This window comes from Pelodiscus sinensis, chromosome 5 (genome assembly GCF_049634645.1).
Source record: "Pelodiscus sinensis isolate JC-2024 chromosome 5, ASM4963464v1, whole genome shotgun sequence".
In the NCBI taxonomy this organism is placed as follows: Eukaryota; Metazoa; Chordata; order Testudines; family Trionychidae; genus Pelodiscus; species Pelodiscus sinensis.
In genome coordinates, this window is record NC_134715.1 from 72,786,957 (window position 1) to 72,805,092 (window position 18,136).

Consider the following 18,136-nt stretch of genomic DNA (forward strand, 5'->3'; position numbering starts at 1 on the left):
GACCCAGATGGGCAGATGCTGGAAGAGACAGAGTACGTACTGAGCTGGTTGCAGTCCCAGCTACAATGAAAAATTACAAGGGCAGACACAATATATCTCCTGTAATGTTAAATCTAACCATAATCTCTTAGCCAACACTGAGGGTTTCTGTAAAGACAATGGGTATGTGTTCCATGCCAGGCCAAATGTTTACTTTAAAGTGGGCACTTTACAGCAGTGCATAGAGTTATCAGGGGAGTGTATGCACCCAGTCAGCTCAGAGGCAGGCAGGTCTGGTAAGAGGCTAGCCAGGGCAGGAGCCTGAAGGCGTGGGAGGGACTTACTCTGCAATGCTTTCTGGTTCAATAATGCCAGACTACTTATTGGTGGCTTGGTGTGGGAAGGTGTCTACCATGGAGAATAAGGCTGGCCTCCCAAAAACCTTGTGAGAAGTACTAAAGAGTTCCAATCTGAGACCTTCAAGGAGCTGTGCAGGCAAGATTTCCATTCCATCTGCAGACATATTAATAACTATTCTGTGCCCTTCATGCTGTTTAGGCACAGAACATGCCTGCCACACAGCACACCCCTTTGGCGTAACCCACTTGTAATTAGAAAAAAATTGTGAACTCACTTTAAGTGCCCTCCCCAGGGCTGAGGCTGGACTGGACCTTACATTTTATTCAGGGGGTAAACAATTTCAAGTTTTCTTTCATTGAAAACGTTCTAGATTTGTTCTTAACTTTTGTATCCTTGGCTCTCTGATTTTTAATACCAAATTGAAATTCTACCATCTTATTCTATATTCTTCCTTTAAGAATAAGGATGTTTCTTTAGTTAAGCTAATGGGAATTCCTGTACCTCCCTACTTCAAAGTCTTCAGAGCATGACCCAATAATTGTAGTAGATTGGCCAGAATATAGGAAAACAGATGAGATATTTCAATTCAAAAGAGTAAAATAGATCCTCCTCATCTCTTTATGCTACATTAAAAGGATATGGAAACCTATTTTCTGCATGAAAATTATTGAGAATACAAAATCTAAGAATGCTATCTCATCAAGTGTATATCTCAACAATAAATGCTAAGGCAGGCAACCTCACTGTTGCGTTATGACAAAGAAATCAAAAAGTGAGCCATTTCTTATCTTTTGGTATCTTGTTTGAGGGGAGCACTAAGCCTTATAGAAAATTGAGAAGCTCTGCATCTTTTACAAAGAAGTCAATGGAAAATTACGTCTTCTTTTAAAACTATATGCAATGTCTCTTTTTCTGTCACAACAGAAGTCAGTTGTAGAAAACTCCATGTCTTTTGTAGTGAAAATATAACTATAAATTGGCTAGCTTAATGACCAGATTTATAGTAACCTACTATTCTAGTTTTATATCCATTCAGTGCTTGATTGTGTGCAGAGACGTGAGCCTCCGAATAGCTTGTAAAGTCAGCAATTATGCATGTATGGACAAAACACTGCACACTTACAGGATCGATATACAATAGTGATTAGTACCAGTATGTCTAAGAGGAAGGCCAAGCCCTCAATCAACTTACCACTGCAATATGCTCAATCATGTATATTTTTGTCATTTTGTTTGGAATTCTGTCTGTCATGTGTATTGATTCCAACAGGAAACAGTTGAAAGGACGGCAGCTGCAGCTGCTTTTAACACAATTTTGTTTTTAGTCTTTTAGTGGAATTGTCTTTATTGTTTAAAAAAAAGACTACTGTTTAGGTTTACATACTGACTATAATATGTACTTAAATTGTTCTACATAATGTATGACCAGCTAGCAATGCTGTTCAGGAAGAATCTACCAATTTCCTCTATGATCGTCATGTTCCTAATGTCAGACTATCAGTTGGCTGCTTATGTATTAACTTTAACAGTTTGATATTACGTGCCAATCTAAATAAGCAACATCTGTCTGTCTATCTATCTATCTATCTATGGGTACGTCTAGACTACAGAGTTTTGTCGACAGAAGTTTTGTCGACAGTATCTGTCGATAAAACTTCTGTCGACAAAGACCATCTAGACACATTCAGTTCTGTCGACAAAGCAAGCTGCTTTGTCGACAAAACCCTGTAGTCTAGACACAACCCTACATGCAATAACATCTTCTGTTGACAGAACTCTGTCGACAAAAGGTGTTATGCCTCGTAAAATGAGGTTTACCAGCGTCGACAAAACTGCTGAGTTCTGTCGACGTTATGTCGACAGAACTCAGCAGTAGTGTAGACGCAGGTATAGTTTTGTCGACAAAAGTCCACTTTTGTCGACAAAACTCTGTAGCCTAGACACACCCTATCTGTGTATACACAAACAGGTTTATATGAGAGCAGGTTGCAGGGTAATAATTCTGTCTTTAGGAAAGAAGTTATAGATTTTGCAAGAAATTATTGCATAATTCTGTTTTCTCAATTTTATTCTTAATAGTTTGATTTAAGAACATTTTTATTATGTTTTTTTTATTCTTCATTTTCTATTGGTTATTTTATAGATACATGTCCAGAAAAACTGAATACTACTGAAAGGAAAGAATAGAATACTTTCTGGATTTTCTTCCCATCGGCAGAGTATATTGATTGTAGCATTCCATCAATTCTGAGGATCAACTTATTTGTAAGTAGGTTTAACAAACAGAATGAAATCTCTTTTCTAAGGGGTTTTGTGGATACATTTTAGAATATCAGTGTTCTTCCAGACATCCTTTAAAAGAGCTATAAGAATGCGGAAATATTTCCCCGAGAGAATTTGAGAATCCAGATTGAGGAAGGAGGACAAAGGCTGAAACTCTCTTTATTTTTCTGTAAGAAATGCTGTGCTCTTTTGAGTCTTGCAAGAGTTTCTGTTTATAAGATTTTTTTCTGTTGGTAGCCATGAGGGAATGGATGGAATAAACAGAAGTGTAACCACTAAGGGTAATTCAGAGAGACAAGCTCCCAACCTCCCTCCATCCCAATTCATTGATATTTTGTTAATATCCTGTTGCTGTAATTTTAGGAATAATTAATTTTCAGTCCTGTACTCACTAGCTTACCCTTCACCCCCCACTTTTTTTTTTTTTTTTTTTTTGCTACAGCAGGAATTCACTAATCAAGTTTGGTGGAAGTTCACCAAGTTAATCAGTCACGTCTCTTAATTATGGGATAGATAGAAAGGGATAGAAAAGGATAAGTTTGAAAAGTTTACAGGACTTATGGAAATCTTTGTGTTTGATAAATGAAATTTAATTTCTGTGAGAAATAGACTGACAAGTGGCTAAGGTGTTTTTAAATGTGTTTTAAAACTGAATGTCCCCAGTGTAGTTGGACCCAAGTTGGAAAGATTGTTATGTTTGCAGGTAAGAATTCGATAGACATTCTGTGACAATAGAAAGTATTTGTAGTTCAATGGTTTGAGGTGGGATATTTTGCTGTTTAGAGAGTTTTTGTGTGTGACTAGTAAGGTTGTTGGACTTTGAGGATATGCAGTTTTAATCAACACATACAAAAAGTCATTGCCATATATCCATTTTCTTTGGAAAATGTATAACTAGTGTTGGGAATTCCAACATTTCACTTAATTGATGAAAAATGGAAATATTGAGAACTGAATATGATTTCATGAAATATTGCCAAGTATATGGACGATAAGGGTATGTTACCTGATTCTCTATTCCCTGCCAGCTAAAAATTTGAAATAATAAAATGTGCCTACGCAGCAAGTCGTTATTTCGAAATAATGTCGAGATGGAAGACTTCTTACTCCAACTTCTATAACCCTCATCTCATGAGGAGTAAGCAAAGTCAAAGTATTCTTCCTTCAACTTCCTGCTGTGTAGACAGTGCCAAAAGCCGAATTAAGGTGTTTCGACTTCAGCTACGCAATTGACGTAGCTGAAGTTGCATATCTTAAACTGACTTTTGCCCTGTTGTGTAGACGTGCCTTTTGTCATCTAAAAGTATACTGCATCTAATGAAAATGTTCAAACTTTTTGAATATGCAGTACTATTGCAAGTAATTTTTTTCAGAATTTTTTTTCTTAAAGATGACTTTTGAAAGGTCTGGGGAATACAGTTTGCCATCTGTTATCTTAAAATAATGTTTTTTGTTATTTGTTTCTTGTTTTTTTTAAATTGTCTCTATATTCCCATTATGATCATAGGATAATATGAGTCACCATCCCCTTTAGATAATTTAAAAAAGTCTGATTTTCAGACAGTGGTTGACGCTCTGCACTTCAAGTTTGTTTTAAGTTGGATACTCAAACAATGAAGCCCCCTACTATACTTGTATAACCCTACTAACCACCAAGGAGTTGCAGTGGTTGGTGGCCCAGTATGATTCCTGGTAAAACCCTGAAATATCTCTGCACAGCAGTGAAGAAAGTGGCACCCTCATTGATTCTGAACTTTCAATTGTTGATTCAGATATATTGTAATATTTAATATGCTGTAGTTTTTAAAGGGGCAAAGAGCTTTTTTAGTGGAACCATCTGTGTGCACGATATAACAAAGTTCTGTTTGATTCACTTGAACATGTAAGTTGTCTGTTTTATGAGTCATCATTTGTGCACGATGAGTCTAGGTATATTCTACTTTATAACTTAGGAAATCTATAGCAGTTGTAGTACAGAAATATTTAAAGAGGCAGTCCAATACATTTGTTTCTTTGACAAAAAAGTGATCAATTTTAATTTGTGAAATTGTAATGCTAATACTATTTTCTTAGAAATCTGAAAGGTTACTTATTAAAACAACAGTGGCACTAAAATATGGCAAGTCAAATTTGATCATATCTTTTGTCAAAATAAAACCAAATTATGAGATCAACTCATGAGTCATTTTTAAATTTAAGGTAGAGAAGAGGAAAAATGAGACTATATTATGCATTTTTATCAATTTGTATATTTTTTTTTCAGTTAGGTAGTCATAAATCAAGGAATATTGTATTTTTGAGGCTCATTAAAGAGACATTATACACTGGAATAGTGAAGCAGTCAGCATAATGAAATTATGAATGCCTAAGTATAACTATCTGTATGTAAATTATGTGAGACAGATTTGCTAATGTTACAGAGGAGAATAACAATCTATTTGACAGTTCCCTGTAGGTGCTACTTCTGGATGCAAGTGACAGATGTTAAATGTAAACCTCTTCAACAGCAATCACTTATTAGCATGTGGAAAAGGGCAAGGGAAGGCTATATAGAACAGGATAAATTGCAAATACAGTAGTGCCATTTAAATAATTTGTTCATATAATGCTATATGGCCATTTTAAAATGTTTTGTTATTACACAGTGGTAAAAAAAGTTCAGGTATATAAGGAAGCATTCTAGAATTTAATTTAGAAAAATGTTGCTCAAAGAATCTACAACTTTATTCAAGTTAACTATATATTATGGATAAAACTGGATGAAAAAACAGTTTATGGAATGTTTCATTACTTTCTTATTACCAAACTCCATATTATTGTGACTCTTTGATTTGAAATTATTCACTGAATACTCACGGAACTCCACTTTGGTAAGAACATGAGTAATGTATTTGCTGGTTGTTGTTATCACTGTGTAATTGATCAGCTTAGACATGTGGCATTGTTCAGGGACATCACTAGGGCCTGGGGAAAACTCCCCTTACAAGTGTGGGGCCCATGCCAACTGCCCGGCTTCAGGCCCCTTCTCTGCCCCATCCCTGCACCCCTGCTCCTCCACTCCCACTACAGCCCTTTCCCCAAGCCTTACCCATGCTTGTCCCACCCCTTCTCGCCCTTGTTCTGCTCCCTTGCCTGAAGCCTGCTCTCCCAAGCATTGTGAGCAGGGGCACTTTTTGGGTGCTCTGCTGTGGCAATGCAGCAAGGGGGTGTCCCCCCCTGCATTCACTGGTAGGAGCCAGAGTGACCCAGCAGCCTGCTCTGCTCCACCCTGCTGTGCCCTTTCAGCCTGGTGCACTCTGCTTCATTGCTGTCATGAGTAGGAGGGGCTGACCTCTGCGGCCTTCCCACATCAGGACTCCCAAGGAATCCCCATGGCTCCATAGGTCCCATGTAGAGGATGGTTGAGATTGCTACCACACACAGTCTTCCCTCCCCTGGACCAAAGTGTGGAGACTGGGGTGGCTACTCCAAACCATTATATGGACAGAATAGCTGTGCTGGGTTTTGTGTTTTCTGACCAATGAGTGTTACAGTAATATGGGAGGAGGGGGAGGAAGGGCAATAATAATTCATTAGGACCTTAATATTTTTAAGAGATGTTAGGAGGACTTTTTGGAGCCTGCAGGATTAGGAAGTTGTACAAGCTTTAAAATTTGTATTTGCCAGACAAGAGAGTGCCAGACTAGAGAGGTTCAACATCTATTTCTGTATCTCCTAGTTCAGGCCTTGCCTAAGATGATATTGCTAGTAAATATAAAGTACAGGTTGAACTTCTCTGGTCTGGCAACATCTGTAGTTCAGCATGACTTTAGTTAGCTGGATGTCCACTTATCATGGAGGTAGCCAAGTTCCCCACAGTCCCATACGTTTGTTTACTGCCACCAGTTCTAGTTCTCACTGTTTTGTCCTGTTATTTATCTCTAATTTATCCTTAAATGCCATCTAAGAGCCCAGTAAGCAGTAGAAGTGTTGATAATGCTGCTAGATAATATTGACCTGCTGTGGTTCAGCAAATTCTTTAGTTCAGCATTGGTCAGGTACCTAGGGTACCAGACTGAAGAGGATCAACCTGTATTAGAATTTTATAGATGAGCAGTTTGTAATAATCCATTTCTTAAACACCGATCAGTATTAAAGATGCCTAGAAACTATCAAATACTATAGCAGTTGTGATTCTTCTGCATGCTGAAGCTTTTTTTTTTTTTTTTTGCTTATATGTCAGCCTACTCTCCCACAGAAATCTTCTAAACTGCCAACAAAACTGGTGTTCAAAAGGGGAAGAAATAAGCAAAAAGTGAGAACTTATTGTTGATACATATCTGTGCATTTAGCCTTCAAACTATCTCCAACCTATTAATATTATGAAGTCTTAGATCACAAAGATCATAGAATCATAGAATTATAGGACCAGAAGGGACCACAAGAGCTTATCAAAAGTGTTTATTGAATGTTTTCTTGTTACCCACTTATATTTTTATCTAGTTTAATCTTGTTTTGCACTTTGGCCTTTCTAATGTTTTCCTTATATACTTCTGTTATTTGTTTATATTCGTCCTTTGTAATTGGACCTTAAGTTTCAGATAATTGAAAATTTCCTGGTTAAGATAAGAGTGGTCTTTTGCCCTAATTCTTATCTTTCCTATGCAGTGGGATATTTTGTTCTTGTACCCTTAATTACATCTCTTTGAAAAAATGCCAATTATGTACACTTGTTTTCTGTTTTCTTCTGCCAATTGGTACTGTTGCTATGTGTAACTTGCATTAATTTATCCACTTGGTGATTCAACAGATCCTTGCAGATTTATAATTCCTTTTCATGGTTTTAAATTATCAGACACGCATACACTGTATGATTTATTTACTGGGCATTATTTTTTTGTTCTCCTTGTTATTGTGTTTGCTAATTTGTTTTCTTCTTCCTTTCATTTGAGTTAAGGAATTCATTTCCCTCTGTTTCTTTCTTTTTAAGAGGCTGATAGCATTCACTACATAAATCATTTTTTTCCAAAAGACATTCGATGTGATCTGACTTTTGGTATAACTGTTTCCCTTAATGCAATTCAGATACACCTTTTTCTTTAACAAATTAATAATTAAGAGTTATTTTTCATACAAGTCCTGACCCAGGTCCATATCTAGAAGTAGATAGTTAATCTTACCAAAAGCCAAAAAAGGTAAACTGTTCAGACCACAGCAGGGTGAAAATCTAGCTCTGACAGTTAAAACAACTTATAGCATGAAGCAAGAAGGACAACATTTTAGAGCCCAAGTTGAACATAAGTGATTGGAGATGAGGCAGTTGGTTACCCTGTCTCTCATAAATAAGATGGAGGCTTCTGCCACTGTTTAAGATAGTTAACTGTGCATAGACCAACATGATAGGACATTTGAGTTTTGGTGAAATACATACTGACAAAACCATAAAACTGTTTTTTTTTTGTTCAATATAAACTGATTTAACTGAACAAATTAAAGTCACTCTTGGTTAGCTTTAACTTAATTACTGAAAGAGTGTGATTAAAAATTATTAAACAATTTCAAATATGAAGTAAACTATGAATATTTGAAGATGAAACAAAAGATTTATTTTGCTATTTATTATCACAAACAGTAGTGTACTACAAACAGAACACCGGATATTGTATTTAGTAATATGCTTTTGTCTTAACTTGCACACAAGAAGCACCTATATTTAATGCTAACCACTGTTGTTGAATTCATTAAGATTGAAACGTACCCATAGAAAGACAAAACAGATATTTTGCTTTTCTCTCTTCATGTTAATTTATCATCTTTCTTTCTCTGCAAAATACCTCAGTGATATTTTTTATTAAGGGAAAACTCCATCATTGTTCATTGATATTATTTCAGATTCATCTCAACATGTATCCGAAACAATAATAGTAACTTTCTTTCTTCATTTAAATTAATCACATGACAGCAGAAATAAGTCTGTTATATATTTTTTGTTCTGCCAGATAAAACTTCAATTCCGAAACTGAAGCTAGTACAGAATATGGCAACTCGTATAATAAATAGTTTTCTTCTCTGTTAAGACAGCATACTGGTACTGCTTGAACTGATATTGGCTGTGTGTGTTTCCAGGAGATCAGGATATTAGTTTTGACATATGAAACACTAAATGTTTTTGTACCAATCTGTTTGTGAGGCAATATCTTTTTCTATGCCATACTTCTGCAGCTGGGTTCAGCTGAGTTGCTTTTGCTGGAGCTCACATGATATAAAAGAAAGAATGGTGTAGGCAGCAAATACAGTCAGTTTTTGGAATTTTAGTCTTTGCATTGGTCCAAAATAGTCTGTATCTGTGAGTTTATGGGTATATTGTTAAGTCCATCTCTCTACCCAGAGTTAGTTGATTGTTTTGATGGGGAAGAAGGGTGCATTTTAACTCTCTTCATATTAACTATGTAAATGTATCTTCGTGATATGATGCAGAGATAAAATTTCTAGATACCATAAATGACTGCTTCCTGGAGTAGCTATCTCTGGAATCCATAAGGAGAGAAGCAATTCTTGATTGAGTCCTAAGTGAAGCGCAAAATCTGGTTCAAACTGAACCTATCAGTAATAATGACCATAATGCAATTAAATTTGGCCACCTTGTAGAGGAGGAATACACCTCCCCCAAAAAAACACCCCATCTCCACAAAAATAATTAATTTTAAAATGAGGAACTATAAAAAAATGAAGGTACTACTCAGTTAGAAATTAAAAATAATATTTATGAGGGTAAAATATTGGGAAATATGGAGGTTACTTAAGAATGTCATAGCATATGCTCAGACTAAATGCATAGCCAAAGCACAGGAGATACTAAAAAACAAAAGAATACCATCATGGCTAAACATCAGAGTAGTGGAGGCCTTGAGAGGCAAAAAGGAGTCCTTGAAAAATTAGAAATCAAAACATGAGGAAAATAGGAAGGAGCACAAACTCTGACAAGTAAAATGTAAAAGTATCACGAGGCTTCCCTTGTCGACCACAGTGCATTTAAACTGCCCCGCTGTGCCTAAATCAGCTGATCATCAGCACAGCGCAGTGGCCATGTTTATTTTAATGAAGCAGGCATTATTTAAATCCCTGCTTCTTTGCCTATGCAGAATAAACTATTTTACATGGCTCTGTCAGTGGAGCCATGTGTCTAGACATAGCCAAAGGGTCAAAAATGGAGAGGAATGAACAGCAAGGTTTCCCAGGTATCTGTACTGGAGCTTGTGCTCTTTAACATATTCATGATCTGGATCTAGAAAAGGGGTGAAAACTGAAGTGCAAAATTAGCATGCAATATGAAATTATTCAAGATAGTTAAGTCCATAGCTGACTGCAAAGACTTAAAAGAAATCTCTTAAAACTGGGTGACATGGCAAAAAAATGGCAGAAGAAATTCAATGTAGATAACCACAAAGTAATACCCATTAGAAAAAATAATTCCAAATATACACAAACAGTGATGGGCTATAAATTAGCTATTGTCACCCAAGAAAGGGTACTTAGAGTCAGTGTGTTTAATTCTCTAAAATCTTCTTCTCAGTGAGCAGCAATGGTTAAAAAGGCTATTGGTATGAAAAGACAGAAAATGTAATGTGCCATTATGATATGATGCACCACACCTTGAACAGTATTGTGCTGGTCACAACATTTCAAAAAAGTAGAGAGGAACTGAAAAGAAGGGCAAAAAAAATGATAGTATGGAAGGGCTTCCGTAAAGGAGGAAATAAATAACAATATGAGGATATGATAGAGATCTATAAAATAATAAGTGATATAGAAAAAGTGAATAGCAGCATGTTATTTATCCTTTCCTACAATACAAAAATAAGATATCACCTGACGAAATTAAATGAAAACAGGTTTAATACGAAGACAGTGCTTCTTCACACAAAGCAACATCAACCTCTGTAACTTATTGCAAGGAGATATTGTGATGACCAAAAGTGCAAATGGGTTAAAGAAAAATGGATAGCTTCATAGAGTATAGATCTATCAGGAAGAGTTATTTTGCAAAAAGTTCTTGCTCAAGAGTGCATCCACACTGCCATGTGCTTTTGCGCAATAGGGCATCCACACCGCCATGTGCTTTTTTCAATAGGGAGTTTCTTGCACAAGAAATCCCATTTGTCCAGCCACATACACCTTTTTGTGCAAGAGTTCTTGCACAAAAAGGCTTATTCCTCATAGAAAGAGGAATAACTCTTGAGCAAAAAGCCCTGTTTTCTGACGATCTGCTGTACTTCTTCTTGTGCAAAAATACACTTGTAGTGTGGACACTCCTCAAGTTTTTGTGCAAAAACTCTGCAGTGTAGATGTAGTATATGTTTATTAGCCAAGATGGTCAGAAATATAACCCCATGCTTGAGGTAATCCTAAACCTGTGAATGCCAGAAGCTGGGAGTGGAAGACAGGGATGGAGCTCACGATAACAGCCATGTTCTCATCATTCCCTCTGGCATATGTAGTGCCTTTCACTCTACGAAGATAGGGTACTGGGATGGATGGATCATGATCTGTCTCAGAATGACTATTTTTATGTTCTTTTGATCACCTAATAGCTCTACATGTAAATGGAAACAGTAGAGTGACCCTGTGGTCAGCAGGTTGACTTAGCAGAAACAATTCTCACGTGTACAAATGGACCATAAAGGCTCAAGTGGTGCAAAATATATTCCATTTTGGGTCAATTCAATCTATTTATAAATAAGTTCAACAAAAACCGTTCAAGAACTAGGAAAGACAATCAACCTTTCAGACGTTTCCCTGTTGCCCTGAGGAAAGAACCTTCTTTGTGCTTTCCTCCCATTTTCAGTCGATTCAGAGTATGGGGTGGGAAAACACATCAGGACAGGGGAAGGGTGATCCTGATTTCCCAAGGTTGGTCCGAACAGTAATGGTACACAGACCTGATTCAGCTGTTAGATGGATTCAGCGACAGTCTTCCTTCATCTCCAGATATGTTGAAGCAGCAGGGCAGAATCTTTATCCAGAGCCTCTATCTCTCCATCTTATAGCCTCTAAGAGTTAGTCTGCACTTATGGCAGTGTTTATAGTATAAACATATCAGAGTAGCGGGGTTAGAAAGTGAAGCACTGCTTAGGTGACTGTAGAGATGCAAAAATCCTTTATGCTCCATGGTTCTCCATCAGTTCCTCTCACATCTTCAATGCTATTTTTAGTAGCAGAGTGTCCCACTGCCTCCTCACTGTTAGAGATTTTGCAACCACTGTGTAAGTCTCCACTGGTGAGGAAAGGCTCCGTCAGGGGCAGTGAGGCTCTTAGGAAAATCCTCTAGCAGTGGGTTTGTATATCATTTTGATATACCTGCATTTTAGTTGAATGATTCTTTGTGAGAATAAAAAAATCAAAGAAGTCTATAATTATAGAGATAAATATAGCGCTGTATGGAACTTTTCTTGACTGGTAACTTGTGGTGGAAATGGAACTGAGCAGTAGGGTTGACCATTAAATGCAGTTGGCATTGCAAATATGGTTTAAATGTGAAGGACTCAATAAAAGAGACAAAGAAAAATCATAACTAACTTGGAGAATACAAGGAGATAAAAATAAAGAAAGCAGAAAAAAGCCTTTTTAAAAGAAAAAAGATTACTTTGGACACCATTGAGGAGGATAAGATGAAAATCTGATGAAAGGGCGTGTGAAAGAGAAAATGACTGAGTACTTCTTTCTCCTGTCTTAATTTTAGAGACTGACATAACCTGAGGCAAACATTTCAACACTGCAAAGCACAACCAATTATCCATTTTACTGAAGTGATTTCCACCTGAAAGGGATGGAAATTAGAAAATGAAAAGATGAAATAAAAAGTACACCTTGGGAATACTGTGCCAGAATGCATGTATTTAAAACTCTAGCTTAGTAAATCCAGCTGAAATTCACCATCTGGTACCAACAGTGGCAAAAGGAACCCCTAGTATTTCACTAGGAATAATGTGTGAATTACATTTAAAAACACACATACACACATAAAAACAAAAGCCCTCTTATATTTTGCAAAGCCTGAGGACATTAAATTGGGTTTCTTCCATTCATTTTTTATAAAGTAAATACACTTGACTTAGGTAAAATGTTCTCTTAACAATTAATGTTTTCATTTTGGTGGCAAACTTTATATGGAGTCCTTTGCAACATAAACAGAGGAATATAACCCTAAAAGTGCCTTATTTTGTAGGGAGGAGCTCCACATTAAACTGGTAAGAGACATAAAGGGTGACAACAAAACATTGTACAAATAAATTACAGCATATCTACACAGCAGGGCAAAAGTCGATTTAAGCTACACAACTTCACCTATGTCAATTGCAGAGCTGGGGTCAAAATAGCTTAATTCAACTTTTGACGTGCAGCTGGAAGTCAAAGGAAGAACAAGAGTTGAGGTAAGAAATTATCCAGCTTGCCATTGTTTTGAAATAATGGCTTACTGTGTAGCCGCGCTCTTTATTTCACAGTGACACCAGTTATTCCGAAATGATGCTTCTGTGTAGACATAGTCTTAGAGACAAGAGGAAGACCAAGTACAGAGTAAATGCTGGGGAGGAAACTAGAACAGAAAATGTGGAAATGGCAGACTAGCTAAATGACTTCTTTTGTTTCAGTTTTCACCAAAAAGATTAGTGGCAATTGGACACCTAATATAGTGAATGCCAGTGAAAATGAAGCAGGATTCGAGGCTAAAATAGGGAAAGAACAAGTTAAAAATTATGTAGCGAGTTAGAGGTGTTAAGTCATCAGGACCTGAAAAAAATACATCTTAGAATACTCAAGGAGCTGACTGAGGACACATCTGAGCCATAAGCAATTATCTTTGAAAAGTCATGGAAGGCAGGAGAGATTGCATAAGACTGGAAAAGGGCAAATATTGTGCCCCTCTGTAAAAAGGGAGATAAGGACAAGCTGGTGAATTACAGATCAGTCACAGTAACTTTGGTACTTGAAAAGTAATAGAGTAAATTTATTAAGCAATGAATTTGCAAACACCTAGATGCTAATAAGGTGATAAATAACGGTCAGCATGGATTTGTCAAGAGCAAATCATGTCAAATCAATGTAATAGCTTTATTTGACAGAGTAATAAGCCTCATGGATGGAGGGAAGTGGTTGATATGGTATATCTTGACTTGAGAAAGATTTTTATACTGTCTCGCATGACCATCTCATAAACGAGCTAGGCAAATACAATCTAGATAGAACTAGTTAAGGTAGGTCATAACTATTTTCAAGGAATGTTTTTCCAATCAATTATCAGAAAATGATTAGGGGTCTGGGACATATGACTTATGAAGAGAGTCCATGGGAAGTAGGCTTATTGAGTCTTCAGAAGAGTGAGGGAAGATTTGATAGTGGCTTTTTCAAGGGGGATTCCAAAGAGAATGGAGAGGGGCAGTTCTCAATGGTGGCAAATGACAGAATAAGAAGCAATGGTCTCAAGTTACACTGAGGGTAGTCAAGGTTGGATATTAGGAAAAACAACTTTACTAGGAGAGTGGTGAAGCACTGGAATGGGTTGCCTAGGGAGGTGGTGGAATCTCCATCCCTAGAAGTTTTTAAAGCAAGGGTTTACAAAGTCCTGGCTGGAATAATTTAGTTAGGGTTTGTTAGAAGCAGGGGATTGGACTAGATGACTTCCTGAAGTTTCTTCCTACCCTATTCTTCTATGATTCTATGAATAGAAGTATGGGGGAAATACAATTCATTTGAAAATGGAGGGGGTTAGGTTTATGAATGGGTTTGCTTGATGTGATGGTGTGTAACAGCAGCTATTGGCACTGACTTCCCCTCCAGCTGGGGAATGCTCGAACTCCATTCTATCCACCAACCCCTGCCACTACTCTTCCCTAGCTCCTCTCCCATTCTACCCCATCCCCAAACCCTTGTCCTCACCACTACCTGCCCCAGTTTTGTCACCTCACCTTCTCTGATGACTCTGCCCTGAATCACCCTGTGGTAATTCTATACCTTGCCCCAAGTCCTTATCCCTGCCCTGCCTTTCCTTCCCCATTCCACCACTTCCCTAAAGTCTACTTCATCCCCACTTCTCCTACACCCCCTAGCTTCCTGAATACCTCAAATCAGCTGTTCACTCTGGACATGCTGGGAGGGTGGGAGTGTAGTAGTTTATTAGGACCACCAGCATATAGTCTCATAGACTTTAGAGTCAGAAGGGATCATTATGATCATCTAGTCTGACCCCCTGCACAATGCAGGCCACAGAATCTCACCCACCCACTGCTAGAATAATCCTCCCACTTATATCTCAGATATTGAAGTCCTCAAATGATGATTTAAAGACCCCAAGATGCAAAGAATCCTCCTGCAAGTGACCCGTGCCCCATGGTACAGAGGAAGGCGAAAAACCTCCAGGGCCTTTGCCAATCTACCTTCGAGGAAAATATCTTCCTGACCCCAAATATGGCGATCAGCTGAACTCTGAGCATTTGGGCAAGTCTCACCAACCAGATACCCAGAAAAAAAGTTCTCTATAGTATTTCCTATTTTACCACCATTGGCCTAATTACCACTGATAGTGAAAGGTCAATTAATTGCCAGGATCATGTTATCTCATCAAACCATCCCCTTCATAAACCCACCTAGCTTAATCTTAAAGCCAGATAGGTCTTTTGCCCCAACTACTTTACTTGGAAGGCCGTTGCAGAACCTCACTCCTCTAATGGTTAGAAACCTTTGCCTAATTTTGAGTCTAAACTTCCTAATAGCCAGCTTATATCCATTTGTTCTTGTGTCCACACTGGTATTGAGCTTAAATATTTAAGGAGAGCAATCATATCTCCCCTCAGCCTTCTTTTGGTTAAGGTAAACAAGCCAAGTTTCTTGAGTCTCCTTTCATAAGACAGCTTTTCCATTCCTCGGATCATCCTAGTGGCCCTTCTTTGTACCTGTTCCAGTTTGAATTCATCCTTCTTAAACATGGGAGACCAGAACTGCACATAGTATTCCAAATGAGGCCTCACCAATGCCTTATATAACGACACTAACACCTCCTTATGTCTACTATAAATACCTCGCCTAATGCATCCCAAAGCCGTATTAGCCTTTTTCATGGCTATGTCACATTGGTGGCTCATAGTCATCCTGTGATCAACCAGGACTCCGAGGTCCTTCTCCTCCTCCGTTACTTCCAACTGATATGTCCCCAGCTTATAACTAAAATTCTTGTTATTAATCCCTAAATGCATAACCTTACACTTCTCACTATTAAATTTCATCCTATTACTATTACTCTAATTTACAAAATCATCCAGATCTTCCTGTATGATATCCCGATCCTTTTCTGAATTGGCAATACCTCCCAACTTTGTGTCATCCACAGACTTTATTAGTACACTCCCATTTTTAGTGCTGAGGTCAGTAATAAAAAGATTAAATAACAATGGTTCCAGAACTGATCCCTGAGGAACTCCGCTAGTAACCTCTCTCTAGCCTGATAGTTCACCTTTCAGTATGACTCGCTGTAGTTTCCCTTTTAACCAGTTCCTTATCCACCTCTCAATTTTCATATTGATCCCCATCTTTTCCAATGTGACCAATAATTCCCCACGTGGTACTGTATCAAATGCCTTATTGAAATCGAGGTAGATTAGATCCACTGCATTTCCTTTATCTAAAAAATCTGTTACTTTTTCAAAGAAGGAGATCAGGTTGGTTTGGCATGATCTACCTTTTGTAAAACCATGTTGTAATTTGTCCCAATTGCCATTAACCTCAATGTCCCTATCTACTTTCTCCTTCAAAATGTTTTTCCCAAGATGTTGCATATGATAGGTACAGAGGGAAGGAGGCTTGGTGCTGATGGTTACTCGATACCCACAAAATTTTTCCTGTGGTTGTTCCAGCCCTTGAACATCCATGGAGTCATTGCCTATGACAGCAGGAGTTTGAACTCCCGGTGACCCAGGATGTCCATTTCTGCCTCAAATCCTATATCTGTTTTGAGACTTAAGTTAAGAGACTAGGCTTCAGCCAAAAGGCATTAATTGGCACTAATTTCAGCTTCTCCGTAGTGTGCGGTGAAGGAAGGTTGGAGTGAAGACTTGCAGTTTGGGGTAGGGACATAGTCATTTTATTCTGTGGGAATCCATTACTTGAAGAGTTGTGTAACTGGATATTTAATGATACAAATAATTGTATTTAAATTTCTTTTTCATTTCAAGTTGTGTGTTTTAAATGAGCTAAAGTTTTGGACAGGATGTCATATGAATCAAAACAAGTTTATAACAACTTTGCAAACATGTAAGAAAAATTGTAGGTTCTATTTTGGGTTTATTGTAGTTGACCATGGTCCCTGTAATACAAGAAATTATCATGAGAGATCAGTGTTTTTGAGGAGATAAATAAAATACAAAATAGGTTTGTAACTTCTTTTATAATCACCTTCTTTTATTTTTCTGTACAATATGGTCCTTCTAGTTTTTGAGTGAGAAAATCTGGGATGCAGGGTCATAATTGGAAATGTTCTCTAAACTTATACTAGCAGTTTTGTTTATGCTTCATTTAATTATGCAAATTTTCTACTTTGTACATGTAATTTCAATTTGCAAACTGAATAATTAGATATTTTTTTTTGCATATGCCAAATTGTAGACCTAAGTTTTGGTTTAGACATTGTCCTTCTAATAAAACTGATGAGTAATTGATTTAATTGTGGTACAGCAAAATAGTGCAAGATTCTCTACAATTAGAAGCCCACATCTGCACCAAGCTTTTCTAAAGCTGCAGTCTCTTAAAATGTGGTGTTTTCCATATTCCTCCTGTGTATCCTGGAAATATAGAAGTTATGATTGGTTCAAGCAACACAGCTCCTGGAGTTTATGCTGGAATGATGTCCCTCTGGAATTCCTCAAACCTATGATATCTTAATTTAAGGCCAGACACAATATACAATACTTTACCTTTCATAATTGCATCACTCAGTGGCAATAAATCACTTATTATAGATGGGTTCAAACTAACTCACATATAAGGCTCCTTAATTGGAACAATAATGGTTGTGATAGAAAGGCCTTGTAATAATTTGAGTTAAATTTTGACGGTAAAACCTGTGCTACCTGGAACTTAAGCATCCAGAAAACTGTAGAAACCAGCAAATTTGTGATGCCAGGAAAAGCAAAAAAAAACAAAAAAAAGAGGAAACTGGCCCTTTAAGTGCTGAGCACATATCTGGAGGAGGAGCGAACGGCAGCCAGAAGCAAACAGCAAGAATTTCTGCTCCCCCCACGGCTCCTGGCACCCCCAAAGGCCAGTCCCCCTGCAGCTCCCACCACCCCCGCCATTTCTGCTCCCCCAGCTCCCATCCCTCCTCACCAGGCCACATCCTACCTCCCTCCACCCACACAGCTTGTGGCCCCCCCAGCAGGCCACATCATGGTTTCCACATGGCTCCCGTGACCCCCTCCATAAGCCCCAAAGGGCTCCTGCCTCTTCCCCCAGATACCCAGAATTTTTAAGTTACTGGCATGCCCTAATC

At 37.8% G+C, this 18,136-nt stretch overlaps 1 protein-coding gene across 2 annotated transcripts in view; it reads left to right on the top strand.

Moving 5' to 3' along the window:
* The window catches only part of TENM3 (teneurin transmembrane protein 3), a 2,294,790-nt gene that overhangs the window by 100,667 nt on the left and 2,175,987 nt on the right, over positions 1-18,136 (top strand). For both annotated transcript variants that reach the window (XM_075930244.1, XM_075930245.1), the window contains one exon: positions 2,483-2,604. The gene's annotated coding sequence lies outside the window, so the exon portion shown is untranslated. The remainder of the gene's footprint in view (positions 1-2,482; positions 2,605-18,136) is intronic.